Source organism: Phyllostomus hastatus, unplaced genomic scaffold (genome assembly GCF_019186645.2).
Source record: "Phyllostomus hastatus isolate PE091 unplaced genomic scaffold, TTU_PhHast_1.1 phas_contig_29, whole genome shotgun sequence".
In the NCBI taxonomy this organism is placed as follows: domain Eukaryota; kingdom Metazoa; phylum Chordata; class Mammalia; order Chiroptera; family Phyllostomidae; genus Phyllostomus; species Phyllostomus hastatus.
The window spans coordinates 11,322,310-11,337,018 of NW_025333835.1; the positions used below are offsets into that span (position 1 = coordinate 11,322,310).

The window sequence follows — 14,709 nt, forward strand, 5'->3', positions numbered from 1 at the left end:
AATAGATAGATTTTTGTTACAACTTTACTGAGGTATGATTGGCATATATTTAAAGTATACAGTGTGGGGATTTGATATCTGTATACATTATGAAAGAATTCTCCTTCCCTCATCTACTTAAACAACACATGTATCACCTCAAATCATCATTTTTTTTTCTTTTTTCGGTGAGAACATTTAAGTTTTACTCTCTTAGCAAAGGTAAATTACACAATGTAATACTATCAACTATAGTCACCATGAAATCATGGTGACATTCTACATTAGACCCTCATCTCATGTATCATACAGCTGAAAGTTTGTAACATTTTATCAATATTTATCAATATTGAATTCTTAAGGCTTAGAGAGACAGGTATTACAAAACGATTTTAGAGTGATTCATTTTATTTACCCTTTTCATCTTAGAACCATTCATTTTATTTAGTCTTTTTATTGGTGCCTTTCAGTTAGGCATTAAATATGAACACTGTATCATTTAGCAACTTTGATAGGCAAAATTCTGAGATTTACACCCAGTAGTGTACAGCCTTGAATAATATTCTCCATTTGAGTGTTGCGAACCCTAGGAATGCAATTGGATAAACCTCTTTTGATTCTGTTACATTTTATGGTAGGAGGGTTTTGCACATGTCATGAAGGCTCCCAAGGAGTGTGTATGGGTAATTTCACCCTGGGTTAGCCTCGTCCTATTAACTGAGCACTGTAAAGAGTGGGGAAGCGGCAGCATGGTTTCAAGAAGCCTCCTACAGGTTTAAAGAAGCAAACTGAAAGCGGAGGGAAAAGCTAGGTGGCAGGAAACTGCTGGGATGGACCGCTAACAGCTGAGAATAGCTCTTGTGTAATAACGGGTATGAAACAGGAATCTCAGTCCGACAGCCGCAGGCGACATAATGAACAGAGGACTCCACAAAGAGATGCTGGATTCCTTTCCCACAGAAACGGTAAGATGATTGCATGTTGTTTTAAGCCACTGAAAGTTTGGTAATTTGTTGCAACTGTAAAAATTTGTGACACTTTCTACAAGATTATTTCTCAAATAGTAGCTTTGCCATCGATCCAAGATGATTTCCAGAGAGGAAGGGGACAGATTTTCTACCTCTTAGTCTTCCAGAATTATGATTCCATGATTTTAGTGGCACGGGCTACACCACTTCACTAAAGTTTTACATGCTTCATTTTTATTATCCGTAAAATTTACTTAAATTATATTCTTCAAATGTCTCCTTTATATCTAAGTTCTCTAGTACTCTGATTCTTTGATGAAAATGTTATTAATGTATTTTGAGGAAAAAAATCAGGGTTTGATCTCTATTAACCAATAAAATACATAAAAAATCAACAGTAAAAATGATTACTACTGGGAAAACCAAATTTTTAAATGAGAATTAAGAGCTGTATTTTGTAATTCCCTTTTTAAGGAAAATAAAAACTTCTATGTAAACTCATATGAACAGTGAAAAGTATTTGTGTGAACACTGAGGAAAGTTATGAGTACTTACATCTTTTAATTTAATTCTGGATTTCTTTTTTTCTCTAATACTAGACCTATGAAAGTTGGAGAAGCAAAGTAGATGTGAGAATGAATTCCACTACAATTTAATTCTGTAAATATTCTATAATAAATAGATTAATGTGAACATGAAAGTCAAATAAAGTCAATACCATTAGCTCCTTGAAAGCAAAAGTATAATGAGGTTGATTCTCACACAGGGATATCATTCATTTTACCATATAAAAGAAATGTAAGGCAATTAGCAGTTTCCAAATTAGCTTGATGGGAGAAAACCTACAATAAAACAATCCATTACTAACTAATGAAGTTACATTTCATAAAAGCAGTTCCTCCAAGGAATTTCCTTTTGAAATAATATTTATGTACAGAGTAGCAGAGGTGAGTATTGACTGCTTATCTCAATTGCAAATTTAGCAAGTTCCCCAGAGAAAAAAGTACAGAGATTGTTTGAATTGTTTTGGTTGGCTTAAAATTACAGTGAAAGGCAATGTATAGACTGAAACCATATGAGTTTCATGTAAAAATAGAAACCATGTGGGTTTCTTCATTTAGCTGGAAGGAAATGTTACTAATTTATTTTTCCTATAAAAATACAATAAAATTAGAATTTATATTTTGCTTCCAAATTAGCAATAACAAAAGAGGAATTAAATGAACTGTTTTGTTATATTTATTAGTTCTATGTTGCTTGTTTTAGTGAGCCCTAAACAGGATTACTGACTCCATGGCAGAAAACACTACCTAAACGGAAATGAATAAATTAAAAAATTATACAAAATATAGTGTGGGTTGTTAACTATATGTATGAATGTGAATTTAAAATAATCCATAAAGATTCAGTGACTTCAGGTGGTAAACACACAATCCAATATACAAATGATGTAGTATAGAATTGTACACTTGAAACCTATATAATTTTATTAACTAATGTCACCAATAAATGTAATAAGAAGATTCAGCACATATATAGTGCCATATATATATATTCACAAATGTGCCTATACACACACACACACACACACACACACACACACACACACACATATATATATATATGGCATAGCTTGGAGCCTTGGAGAACATATGTACAATCTCTGAGTTTACATATGATGAAATTGGTTGTTTGTAAATGTATGAGTTATTTCATACCTGTAATAGTCTATCCTTTATTCATCCACACAATAAATAAGTTCTAGTAGTTACTTGGTACTAAAAAAAAAAACACAATTACTACAACGATGGATTTACTATAAAATGAGTAATACAAAATAAAGATGCAAGCAAAAAATAAATTTAAAATTAGAAATATTTCCTCTGAAGAAATTCAAAAGATTTTATTGTAGAAAAAAGAGATGGAAGGGGCAGCCACTCAGGTTGGTAGGGAGGGCAATACATGTCTTTTTAAGAGGTGTCATTTAGGATGAGATGTGAAGTTAACACACATAATGCCTACCAAGGTGGTACAAATGGTTCGTGCTGGGATAAGAAAGAACTTTATGCATTTAAACAATCTTTAGAGTTCAGTGTGATTGGAGTATAGAGAACTAGAATAAGAATTGTTTGCAGTGTGGTTGAAAAGGTGCTTAAGGGCCAGAGTTTCTATGTCATGTGCATTTCTTTGCCATATGAAGGATTGAAGATTATAGTCAAAGTTCCATAAGAAGGCAATAGAAAAAATGTGTGAGGTATGGCATAGTCTGATTTTTGGGTTTAAAAACAGATGACCCAGGCTACTTTGTGCTTTAATGTGCTTTAAAAATTATTGACATTTCTGAATATGGAGGACAATAGTAGAAATCAGAAAACCAGTAAAAGACTGTGGCAAGAGTTCCACTGAGATGTGGCCTGATTTATAATAATGACCCCGGATAGAAACACAAAGAGGAAAAAAATCTTTTTTTGATAGTGGCATTAACAAGACTCACCAATATTTTTCAAAGAGAGGATAGAGGAGAGAGATAAAAAAGGAAAGCCCCCAGAGGTGTTTCTTCTTTTTTCTCTAGAGTGATTTTGTCAATTAATAAGAAATACATCCATTGCTCTGGCTGGTGTGGCTCAGTGGATTGAATGCCAGCCTGTGAACCAAAGGGCCACCAGTTCAATTCCCAGTCAGGGCACATGCCAGGGTTGCGAGCCAGGTCTCCAGTAGCGGGGGTGTGAGAGGCAACCAGACATTGATATTTCTCTCCCTGTCTTTCTCCCTTCCTTCCCCTCTCGCTAAAAATAAATAAATAAAAACCTTAAAAAAATAAAAAAATAGAAGTTAAAAAAAGAAATCATCCAGGTTTCATAAGGAGAAATGATTATGTCCACTGTGGACATGCTACTCTTGAGATTTATAAATAAAACTAGAAATTTGACATTAAAAATAGGTATTAAAGAGAGCCAATAATAAATTTAGGTGTCATTAACACACATAAAAATAGAGCAAAGGACTAAAGAAAAAGCCCTAGAGATTCCAACATGAAAGTGTAAAGAAGTTTATTGGAAAGATTATTAACAAAAGCAAGGTATGATTAATGTCCTTTAAGCTTAGAGAAATTGTTTTCAGAAGAAGGGAACATTCAACTGTGATAAAGACTGTGAATAAATAAAATTGGGACAACAGTGATCATTGATTTTGGCAAAAGGAAAGTTTCTACAGATCTTGATGATAGACATTTCCATGTAATAATGGAAAAATAAGCTAAATTGTAGAGCAGTGAAGAGTGAATCAAAACTGAGAAAGTGAAGTCTCTATGAGTATCTAGTTTTTTCTAAAAGTAATTACATATGTGTGTGTGTTATGTATAAACATACATACAAGCACACACTTAAGTCAGCATACAAATGGAGTAGTAGCTGGAAAGAATTGTGGCAAAGAAGAAATGGTTTCTTCAAAAATATGAACAAGCCAGGTTTGTATGGTAATATGAATGTTCTTTTTTAATTGAATTTGAATTGACATTGGTTAATAAAATTATATAGGTTTATAATACATCATCTATATATTGTATTGTGAGTTCATCACCAAAAGTCAAGTCTCCTTCCATCACTATGTATCCCATCTTTACCTTCTCCCACCTTTCCCCAGACCCCTTTTCCCTCTGCAATCACCACACTGCCATACTATTGTCGGTCTAGGACATTTTCTGTTTGTTTGTTTTTAATCATTGCTTCACCATTTCTCCAATTACTCTCACTTCTGACAGCTTTCAGTCTGTTCTCTCTGTCTATGAGTGCATTTATTCTTAGTTTGTTTTGTTCACTACATTCTACATAACAGGGTCAGGCATAAGTAATGCCTGGTTGAATCTGGTTTGTAGGATAATTATATGGGTGTAATGATTTATAGTTTTAATTTGAACATTTCACCTAAAATGTCATATGGTGCTTGAGTGTGATTGTGTTATGTTATAGAATTACATGCTTACGATTTTGCAATAAAAGAGTTTGTAATAAAAAGGGATGTTATTTGTGCCACACTCTGTATAAGTGAGATCATACATTTGTCTTTCTCTGACTGGATTATTTCACTTAGCATAATGCTCTCCAGGTCAATCCATGCTGTTGCAGGAAAGTAAGATTTCTTTGTATGGCCAAGTGTTACTCCATTATGTAAATATACCACTGTTGTTTTTTTTGTAAACCACTCATCTACTGATAGCTAGGCACTTGAGATGCTTCTGAACCTTAGCCACTGTACATAATGTTGCAATAAACATGGGGGTGAACATAGTCTTTCAAATTTGTGTTTCAAGTTTCTTTGGATATATTCTCAGAAGTGGAATAACTAAGTCATAAGGGAGTCTCATTTTTAATTTATTGAGGAAAGTCTATACAGCTTTCCACAGTGGCTGCACCAATTTGCATTCCCACTAACAGTGCACTAGGGTTCCCTTTTCTACACATCCTCACCAACAATTGTTGTTTGTTGACTTATTGATGATAGCCATTCTTACACGTGGAGGTAATCTCACTGTGGTTTTAATTTACATTTCTCTAATGATTAGTAGCATGAACATTTTTTCATGTATCTGTTAGCCAACTATATGTTCTTTGGAGAAGTGTCTAAGCCCTTTGCCAAATTTATAGTTGGATTGCTTGTGTTTTTGATGTTGAGTTGTGTAACTTCTTTATAAATTTTGAGTTATAAATATTAACTCTTTATCAGCTGTGTCATTGGTGAATATGTTCACCACCATTCAATTGGTTGTCTTTTAATTTTGTTAATGGTTTCCTTTGCTGTAGAATTGGGTGGAATTTATAGAATGCTTTGGATAATATGGACTTTTTAATAATGTTAAGTAATCCTATCCATGTACATGGTGTATGCTTTGACTTATTTGTATGTTTTTCAATTTTGTTTTTCATTGTCTTATATTTACCCAAGTATAGTTGTTTTACATACTTGGTTAAACTTATTCCTAGGGATTTTATTGATTGATTGATTGCAATTTTAAATAGGATTTTTTTCTTAGTTTCCCTTTCTGATAGTTCATTATTGGGTATAAAAATGTAACTAATTTCTGGATATTTATTCTGTATCCTGTTTTGTATCAAATAGACACTTTATTGAATTCATTCATCCATTCTAGACATTTTTGGTAGAATCTTTGGGGCTCTCTATATCCTTTGCAAATAATAACATTTTACTTGTTCCTTTCCAATTTGGATGGCTTTTTTTTCTTCTTCTTGTCAGATTGCTATAGCTAGGCTTTCCAGTACTATGTTGGATAGTAGTGGTGAAAATGGACATCCCTGTCTTGTTCTTGATCTCAAGGGAAAATTAGCTTTTGCCCATTTAGTATGATGTTGACTGTGGATTGGCCATAGTTGACCTTTATTATGTTGATGTATGTTTCCTTTATCTTCACTTTGCTGAAAGTTTTAACATAAATGTATGCTGGATTTCATCAGATGCCTTTTCGGCATCTATTGATATAACCATGTAACTTTAATCCTTCATTTTTACATCATGTATTACATTTATTGTTTTGTAGATATGGTAACAAACTTGCATCCCAGAAATAAATCCCACTTTATCATGGTGTATGATCTTTTTAATGTATTGCTGCATTTGGTTTACTGATATTTTGTTGACAAATTTAGCATCTATGTGCATCAGGCATATTGGCCTATAATTGTCTTTCTTTGTAGTGTTTTTATTTGGTTTTTGAATTAGAATAACGTTAGCCTCATAAAATGAGTCTCAGATTCTTCCTTTCTGTTGAATTTTTTTGAATAGTTTGAGAATAATAGGTATTAGTTGTTTGAGTGTTTGGAGACATTCACCTGTGAAGCCATTTGCTCCAGGACTTTAATTTGTTGAAAGTTTTTATTACTTTTTCAATTTCATTAGTTGTAATTGGTCTATTTAGGTTTTATGATTTTTCCTGATTAAGTTTTGTAAGATTGCATGTTTCTGGAAATTTATTCATGTCACCCAGATTGTCCAATTTGTTGGCATGTAGAGGTTCATAATATTTTCTAAACAATCCTTTGTATTCCTGTGATGTCAGTTGTTACTTCTCCACTTTTATTTCTGATTTTATTTATTTGGGTCCTCTTTCTTTTTTTTCTTGATTAGCATGGTTAAAGGTTTCCCAATCTTGTTTATCTTCTCAAAGAACCATCTCTTGGTTTTATTGGTCTTTGGTATTTTTTAGACTTTGTTTTATTTATTTATGCTCAAAACTTTATTATTTCCTTAATATTTTTGAGATTTTTTTTTTATTGTTCCTTGAGGAAGACCTATAATTCTATGGATTTTCCTAATGTTTTCACTGTGTCCCATAGGTTTTGGGTTACTGTATTCTTATTTTCATTTCTTTTAAGGTATTTTTTGATTTCTTCCTTGATCTAATTGTAACCACATTCATTGTTTAGTAACATGCTGTTTAGACTCCATATCTTTGTGTGTTTTGTAGTTTTTTTTTTACTTGTGATGGATTTACTGTTTCATACTATTATGATCAGAGAAGATACTTGATACAATTTAAATCTTTTAAAATTTATTGCAGGTCCTTTTTTTTTTTTGTCTTAACATGTGGCCTATCCTAGAAAATGTTCAATGTTCATTTGAAAAAGAAAGTATATTCAACTGTTTTAAGGTAAAATGCTATGAAGCATTAATTAAATTACCTTATATAGAGTAATATTTAAGGCTACTATTTAAAAATTGATTTTCTGTCTAGTAAAATTTTTTTAAGATCTATTCATTGATGTCAATGGGGTGTTAAAATCCTGTATAATGACTACATATTGCCATTCTTTGCCTTTATACCAATCAAGATTTGCTTCATATATTTAGGTACTCTTATGTTGAATACATAAATATTTACAAGGGTTAAATCCTCCCATTGGATTGTTCCCTTTAGCATTATGCAGTGTCTGTCTTTGTCTCTTACTATATAGTCTTTATTTTAAAGTCTATTTTATCTAAGTATTTCTATCCCAGCCCTTTTTTTCTATTTCACTTGCATGAAATATATTTTTCCATATCTTTACATTTTGTGTGTATCTTTTGTTCTAAGGTGAGTATTTTTTCTGTTTTCTTATCCATTCAATTACTCAATGTCTTTTGATTAGAGCATTTAAGCCATTTACATTTAGAGTGAATATTTATAGGCACACATTTTTTGCCATTTTGTCCTTTATAACTATGTTCCTCTATTTTATTTTCCTAAAAGAAGACCCTTCAATGTTTCTTGCAAAACTGGTTTGGTGGTATTGAACTCACTTATGATGTTTCTTGCCTGGGAAATTTTTTTTTATTATTATTCCTTAAATTTTATTTGTGTACCTTCATAATCTTTTTAAAAATATGTATTCTTATTATAATTTTCTTTTTTTAAAGATTTTATTTATTTATTTTAGGGAGGGAGATAGAGAGAGAGAGAGAAACATCAATGTGCAGTTGCTGGGGGTTATGGCCTGCAACCCAGGCATGTACCCTGGCTGGGAATCGAACCTGGGACACTTTGGTTCCCAGCCCGCGCTTATTATAATTTTCTATTACCATTTATTTCCCTTATACCCCCTCCCTCATATTTTTTCCTTAAATTTCAAATGATAGCATTTCTGGGTAAACTAGTCTTGGTCGTTGTCCCTTGCTTTTCACCACTTTGCATTTTTCTTGCCAATCTCTTCTGGCCTGTGATGTTCCTGTTGAGCAAACAACTGACAGTCTTATGAGAGCTCCCTTGTAAGTAATTGTCTTTTCTTGATGATTTTAAGATTCTCTCTTTGTGTTTATCATTTGCCATTTTAATTATGAGGTGTCTTGGTTTGGGCCTCTTTAGGTTCATCTTGTTTGAAATTCTGTGCTTCCTGGACTTGTGTATCTTTTACCTTCACCAGGTTGGGGAAGTTTTCAGCTATTATTTCTTCAAATAGGTTCTTGATCTATTGCTCTCTGTCTTCTCTTTCTGATACCCCTATTGTGTGGACATTGTTACACCTCACATTGATCCAAAATTACCTTAAACTATTCCAATTTTTTTCCTGCTCTGATGGGGTGTTTTCTGCTAACTGTGTTTCAAATGGGTAATTTATTTATCTGATTTATCTCACCTACTATTTATTCCATCTAGTGCATTCATTTCAGATATTGTTTTCTTCATTTCTGACTGGTTCTTTTTAATAATTTTTGTGTACTTTTTTATGATGTTGAAATTCTCAGTAAGTTCCTTAATGTTCCTTAACAACCCTTATAAATATTTTTTTAAACACTATATCTGGTAAATTGATTGCCTCCATTTCATTTAATTCTTTTTCTGGAGATTTTTCCTGTTCTTTCACTTGGGCCATGTTTCTCTGACTCTCCATTTTAGCTACCTCTTTGTATGTGTGTTTTTTTCTATGTATTAGGAGGATCTACTGTGTCTCCCAGTTTTGGTAGGGTGGCCTTATGTCATAGCTGTCTTGTGAGACCTGGTGATACAGTCTTCTTGATCACCTGAGTTGGGTTCTCCAGGAATGACCCTTGTGCGTGTTATGTAAACCCTCCTATTGAAATTGAGTCTGGATGCTACTGGCCATTCATGTGTGGGGCAGACCCTCAGGCTGGCTGATTGTGACGGTCAACCCTGACCACAGTGTATGTACTGATTGAAGGTGCTGACTACATGAAGCCAGTTTTGCCTCAGCAGGGTCTGTTGCCTGTTGAGATCTTCCTTTGGATATACCACTTGTGAAGCCATTTTGATTCTGCTCTGATACTCTCTGAAGCTGGCCACTGGATATGTTTATTGTGGAACCTCCTGGGAGGGAATCTAGTGAAAGTGAATATCAGACACTGCCTGTGACTCACCCTGGACAATGTGTTTAAAGCTATAAATCAATTCTTAGCTTTTGGCTGCCTCTGCTGGGTCTTTGTGTGTATGGAAAGGACCAAGTTGTACACAAAGGTTGGCTTCCACAGCACTAAGCCAGGGGGCTGGTCAGCAAAATGCTCAAGGCACCCTGAGATCTGCCTCTGCCTCCAACTGCCTCCGCCTGCTGGCTGACCATTAGATTTAGTCACTAAAAGAGCCTCTGACAGCAGGCAAGTTGCATGAAGTAGGTTCTCAGTGAGTACCAGGTAAGGGCAAGTAGTATTCACCAGTTTGATATGGATTCAAACAGGGTATCAGTGCTGGGTCTTAGGCCACTCAGCAAACCTCCCACGATATATTAAGCCTAGCTGATTCCTGCTAGATACCCACTGACTTTTGTGGCATGGTGGTGTCTCAGAGAGTGAGGGTTGAGGCCAGCAGAGTGTATCAGGACTAAACAGACTTAAGATTTGACCAGTGAAGGGAGACTTCACATCAGTCCAGCATGTGAGGGCAAAAATGTCCACTGTTCTAGAGCCACACAGCCCCATATGTCCCAGATTCTATCCAGAGTCAAGAGGGTGGGATTGTGGGGAACCCCAAAGGTTTTGGTAACAGATCTCCAGTGCAGGGGATGTGCTACTAGTCAGGTTCATGGGAAAGTGGGGTGAATAGTCCCCACCCCAAAGCCCCATACAACTCAGTCACTCACACCCACTGTGTCTGTCCAGACCTCTGCCCCTTGGGAATTAGCAGGGCATGAGCTCTGCAGGGTGGGCAACAGGGAGTTCAAGGGTGGGGCTATTGCATTTTCCCAGGCTGTTGCAATAAATGGGGGCATACTCCATCCAATGAAGATGGTGTCTGTGATGTGGGAGAGGGACTCAGCACAGGGATCCTGGAAACTGGAGAGCCACACAATCCAGTCTTTCCTCACACAACTCTAGTCTGTCCTGACCTCTTTGTGCCTGGAACCCAGGGCGAGTAGCTTGAATGAGATTGTACATGCTGGCCCTTTAAGAGAGCTCCTATATCTCTAGCCACCTTCTTTTTTCCATGGTGGAAAGAACCCCCACAGATTTTCACAACGAGATGTTATTTGTGTGTCTCTTCCAGTGCTCTGTGCTGGGGAGTCCAGGGTGGGGACCCCACACTTCTCAGGAGGAAATTTTGCAGCTTGATATCCTTCAGGGATCACAGCCACCACCCATGGGAATTGGTTCAGTCCTTTGTGAGTCTCTGCTCTTCCTACCAATCTCAATGTGGATTCTTCTGTAAATCTTTGGTTATAAGGCTTTTGCTCTGCTAGTTGTTGGTTGGTTATTCAGGTTGATTATTCTATATTTTAGTTGTAATTCAAATCTGGTCCTGGGAGGAGGTGAGTGTATCTTCCACCTGGTCTTCTGCCATCTTAGATACTGAATATTCTTCTAGAGAGGGAGAAAGTACTGATTTAAGAGAAGAGAGAAATGAGTGACTGATGTAGGAAATATCTTAAGATTGTTAAAGGAAGTAAGATCCAGAGTAAATGTTATAGAATAAGAAGGAGGGATAAATTTTAATGTAACACAAGATAAGATGCACAAAATTGATGCACATGTTAAGTACATTAAAAATTAAGTAGGATTCTGATGGAGTTCAAAGTTGGTAATTTCTATACAGGTATACCTGGTTCATATAGCTGGTTTGGGTCCAGACTACCACAACAAAGTGAGTACCACAATACAGAGAGTTGTACTATTTCTACTGGTGGAGGGTCTTGCATTCAGTTTGTGAAAAACACAACATCTATGAAGTGTAATAAAGCGAAGAACAATAAAATGAATAGGCCTGTATTCTCAATGAATTGGAAATAAAGTGACCATCTGAAAGTGAGCAGACAGATCAGATGGTTGAAGACCTTGAGTGCCCTGCACTGCCTATCCCCATACTTCTCCTGGACAGAGGGGGCTTTCAGAGCCCTGCCCCAGCATGGATGCTGGTAGTGAGTGCACTCCGATTGATCTAACTAGCTGTAAAACTTTACATATTATGTAAATATCACCCCATTAAATTCTTATCTAAGTTCCTTGATAAGCACTTTTGCCATATCAAATGACATAATTAATACTTTGTTTTATACCATCCACTATAAACTATCTCCTGATTCTTTACTCTTAAGATTAGGCATTAGTGACTTACCCTTCTGTTCACCTGCTTTTCCTTGGCTTCGGTCCTGTCCCATACACACTTCATTTAGATAGAAAATAACTATACCTACATTATATTCTCTATATACAATAGTAATAGAAAACTATTATCTAGTAATTTATATGTGCCACAATATCTCATATCATTGAAATGATTGGAAAATTACTTATAATTATTTTTTTCATATCATTTGGCTAAGAAGAAAAAAAAATTGTCTGAATAACTACCTTTCTATAACATGTTCTGGGCTGGCATTTGCAAATTCTTAGTGAGCTCTTTATTATGAAAAAACAATGCATATTTTTAAAATTTTTCACAGATACCAACTGAGTAAACAAAATTCAACAACTGGTAAGAACGTACTCCAGTTCTTCCTATTTCTTATTCAGATGTGACCTCCGCCCCCCTCCTGGTGTGGTTGTATTTTGTACTTTCATGATTACTCTCTGGTGCAGCTTCACTCTCCACTTTTTTTCTAAGTCATGACATCACATTTTTATGCACTCCCCATAGTACTATACAGCTAGCCTGCCTGTAGGATCTATTGTACTTCTTTCCTAAAACACAACCCTTCAGATGTATTATATTTGACCCTTGAAACAGTTGTTTGAACTTTGCAGGTCCACTTCCAAGGAGGACTTATTTCTTTTTTCAATAGATACAGTTTGCCCTTTGTACCTGTGTGTTTCACCTTTAGATGCAAAACAATATTTTTTCATTTCCAGCTATGGCTTTCAGACCCAGATTCCCAATCATGCATCGAAAATACTGTTTCTGAACAAGGGTTGGTTGAATTTGAGATGCAAATGGCCAATGTAGAGCCAAAAGTTATATGCAGTATTCTACTGGGAGGGTCAGTGCTACGAATCCTTGTTATTGTTCAAGGATCAACTGCATTTAAGATTGTACAAACTATGACATAGAGAATAAGGAGTTTCCACAAGCCAGTCTAAAAAGCAAAATATCCCAAACGGAATTGTGTACCTCTGGACAGAATTTGCTCATCCCCCATCCACTTTCTCTCCTCTGCCTATTTGAGCTAATAACCATCCTCAATTTGCAGTTTGTTATCCCCTAAATTATGAAATAAGTGCATCACTAAACATGCATATGTCACTAAACATATATAGCATGTTTTAGTGTGCTATAAATTTATTTAAACATTCCATACTGTGCATACCACTCATCAGTTTCCATTTTTGTTCATATTGTTTCAAAAATATCCATGTTTCTATATCTCATGATAGATCATTCATTTCCATAACTGTGTAGTAGTATTTTATTTGATGTTATTTATCTATTCTGAAGTTGATATGCTTAAGACTTTTTTTTTTAATCTTAAAAACATTTCTCCAGTGGACACTTTTATATACATGGATACCTGTGAGCATCAGAAGAGATTATCTCAGATTATCATATATACATATATATATCCAGATTATATATATAATATATAATATATATAATTGGATAATTGTTGGCTCATAGGCATATGCATATATCTAATTTTGCTAGATACTGCCAAATTGCCAAATTGCTTTCAATTTATACTTTCACAACTGACTTATCATTGCTCCAAATTCTTGCCAAGAGCTGAAGTTGTCAGACATACAAAATCTTTTGCATCTATTTTTTGTTGCTGAGTAATTAGCATATTTTAATTACAAGTATTTGTATTTCTACTTTTACTAATGTCACTTTGTATAGTTGCTCATTTGTTCTAGTAAGTGTAGCTATTTTTGTATAAATTTGTTATGAATATATATGTTTATATATATATGTATGGAAAAAGTCCAGCCATTGTTAATATAACAAGAACAGTTTACATGACATCAGTGTAACCTGGCAGCCAAGGAGAGTGGACTGGAATGCACATGTGTGAACAATGAAAACTTCACTGTACTAGTCAGTGGGGGTGGTAGATGCCATTGAGTGAGCATGTGTACTATGTGGCCATTGCATTCAGAATGATTGAGTAGAAAAATGAATCTGCATCAAATTTTACATTAAACTTGAACATTCCTCTGCAGAAACTATTCAGACAATTCCAAAGGCTTTCAGGGACAATGCAATGAATGCAGCACAAATAAAAGTGTGGCACAAATGCTTCAAAGATGGTCGAGAATCTGTTAAAAGTGATCTATGTTTTGGAAGGTTTGCAACAAGCAGAACACCTGAGAATGTTTAAAGTGTATAAGCTGCAATCAACAAAGATGGGCAACTGACAGTGCAAGAACTAGAAGCTGACCTGGGGACGCAAAAACAACTGTGTCCAATATTTTGACATGGGATCTGGCATGAAACATGTGATAGCAATATTTGTTCCGTGGCTTCTGCTACCAGAGCAGGAGGAACATCATGCTGTACTTGCTAACAACTTGATTCAAACTGCTACCAATGAACCAGATTTCCTCAAAAAGGCCATAAGTTTGAAGGGGCCTGAGGCATCATTGTCCTATGTACAATGTTTCTTGTATCTTATATCTTCTCAATAAATGTCTCTTTTTTCATATCACATGGATGGATACTTTCTGGACAGACCTCAGTATACACACATAAACAATATGTATTCATTCAGCCTATACATTTTCTTCACATGGCTTTGATTTTCACTTATTTAAAACAGACATTTCCTTAATACAGGTTTTCTTTTTTTAAAAATTAGTTTTTAACATTTAATGCCATTTCCCTTAAGGGTTTGTGTTT

General features: G+C 35.0%; 1 pseudogene; it reads left to right on the forward strand.

Annotated features, from left to right (window-relative positions):
- Positions 1-853: 853 nt before the first annotated feature.
- The window catches only part of LOC123818690, a 117,677-nt pseudogene continuing 103,821 nt past the window's right edge, over positions 854-14,709 (forward strand).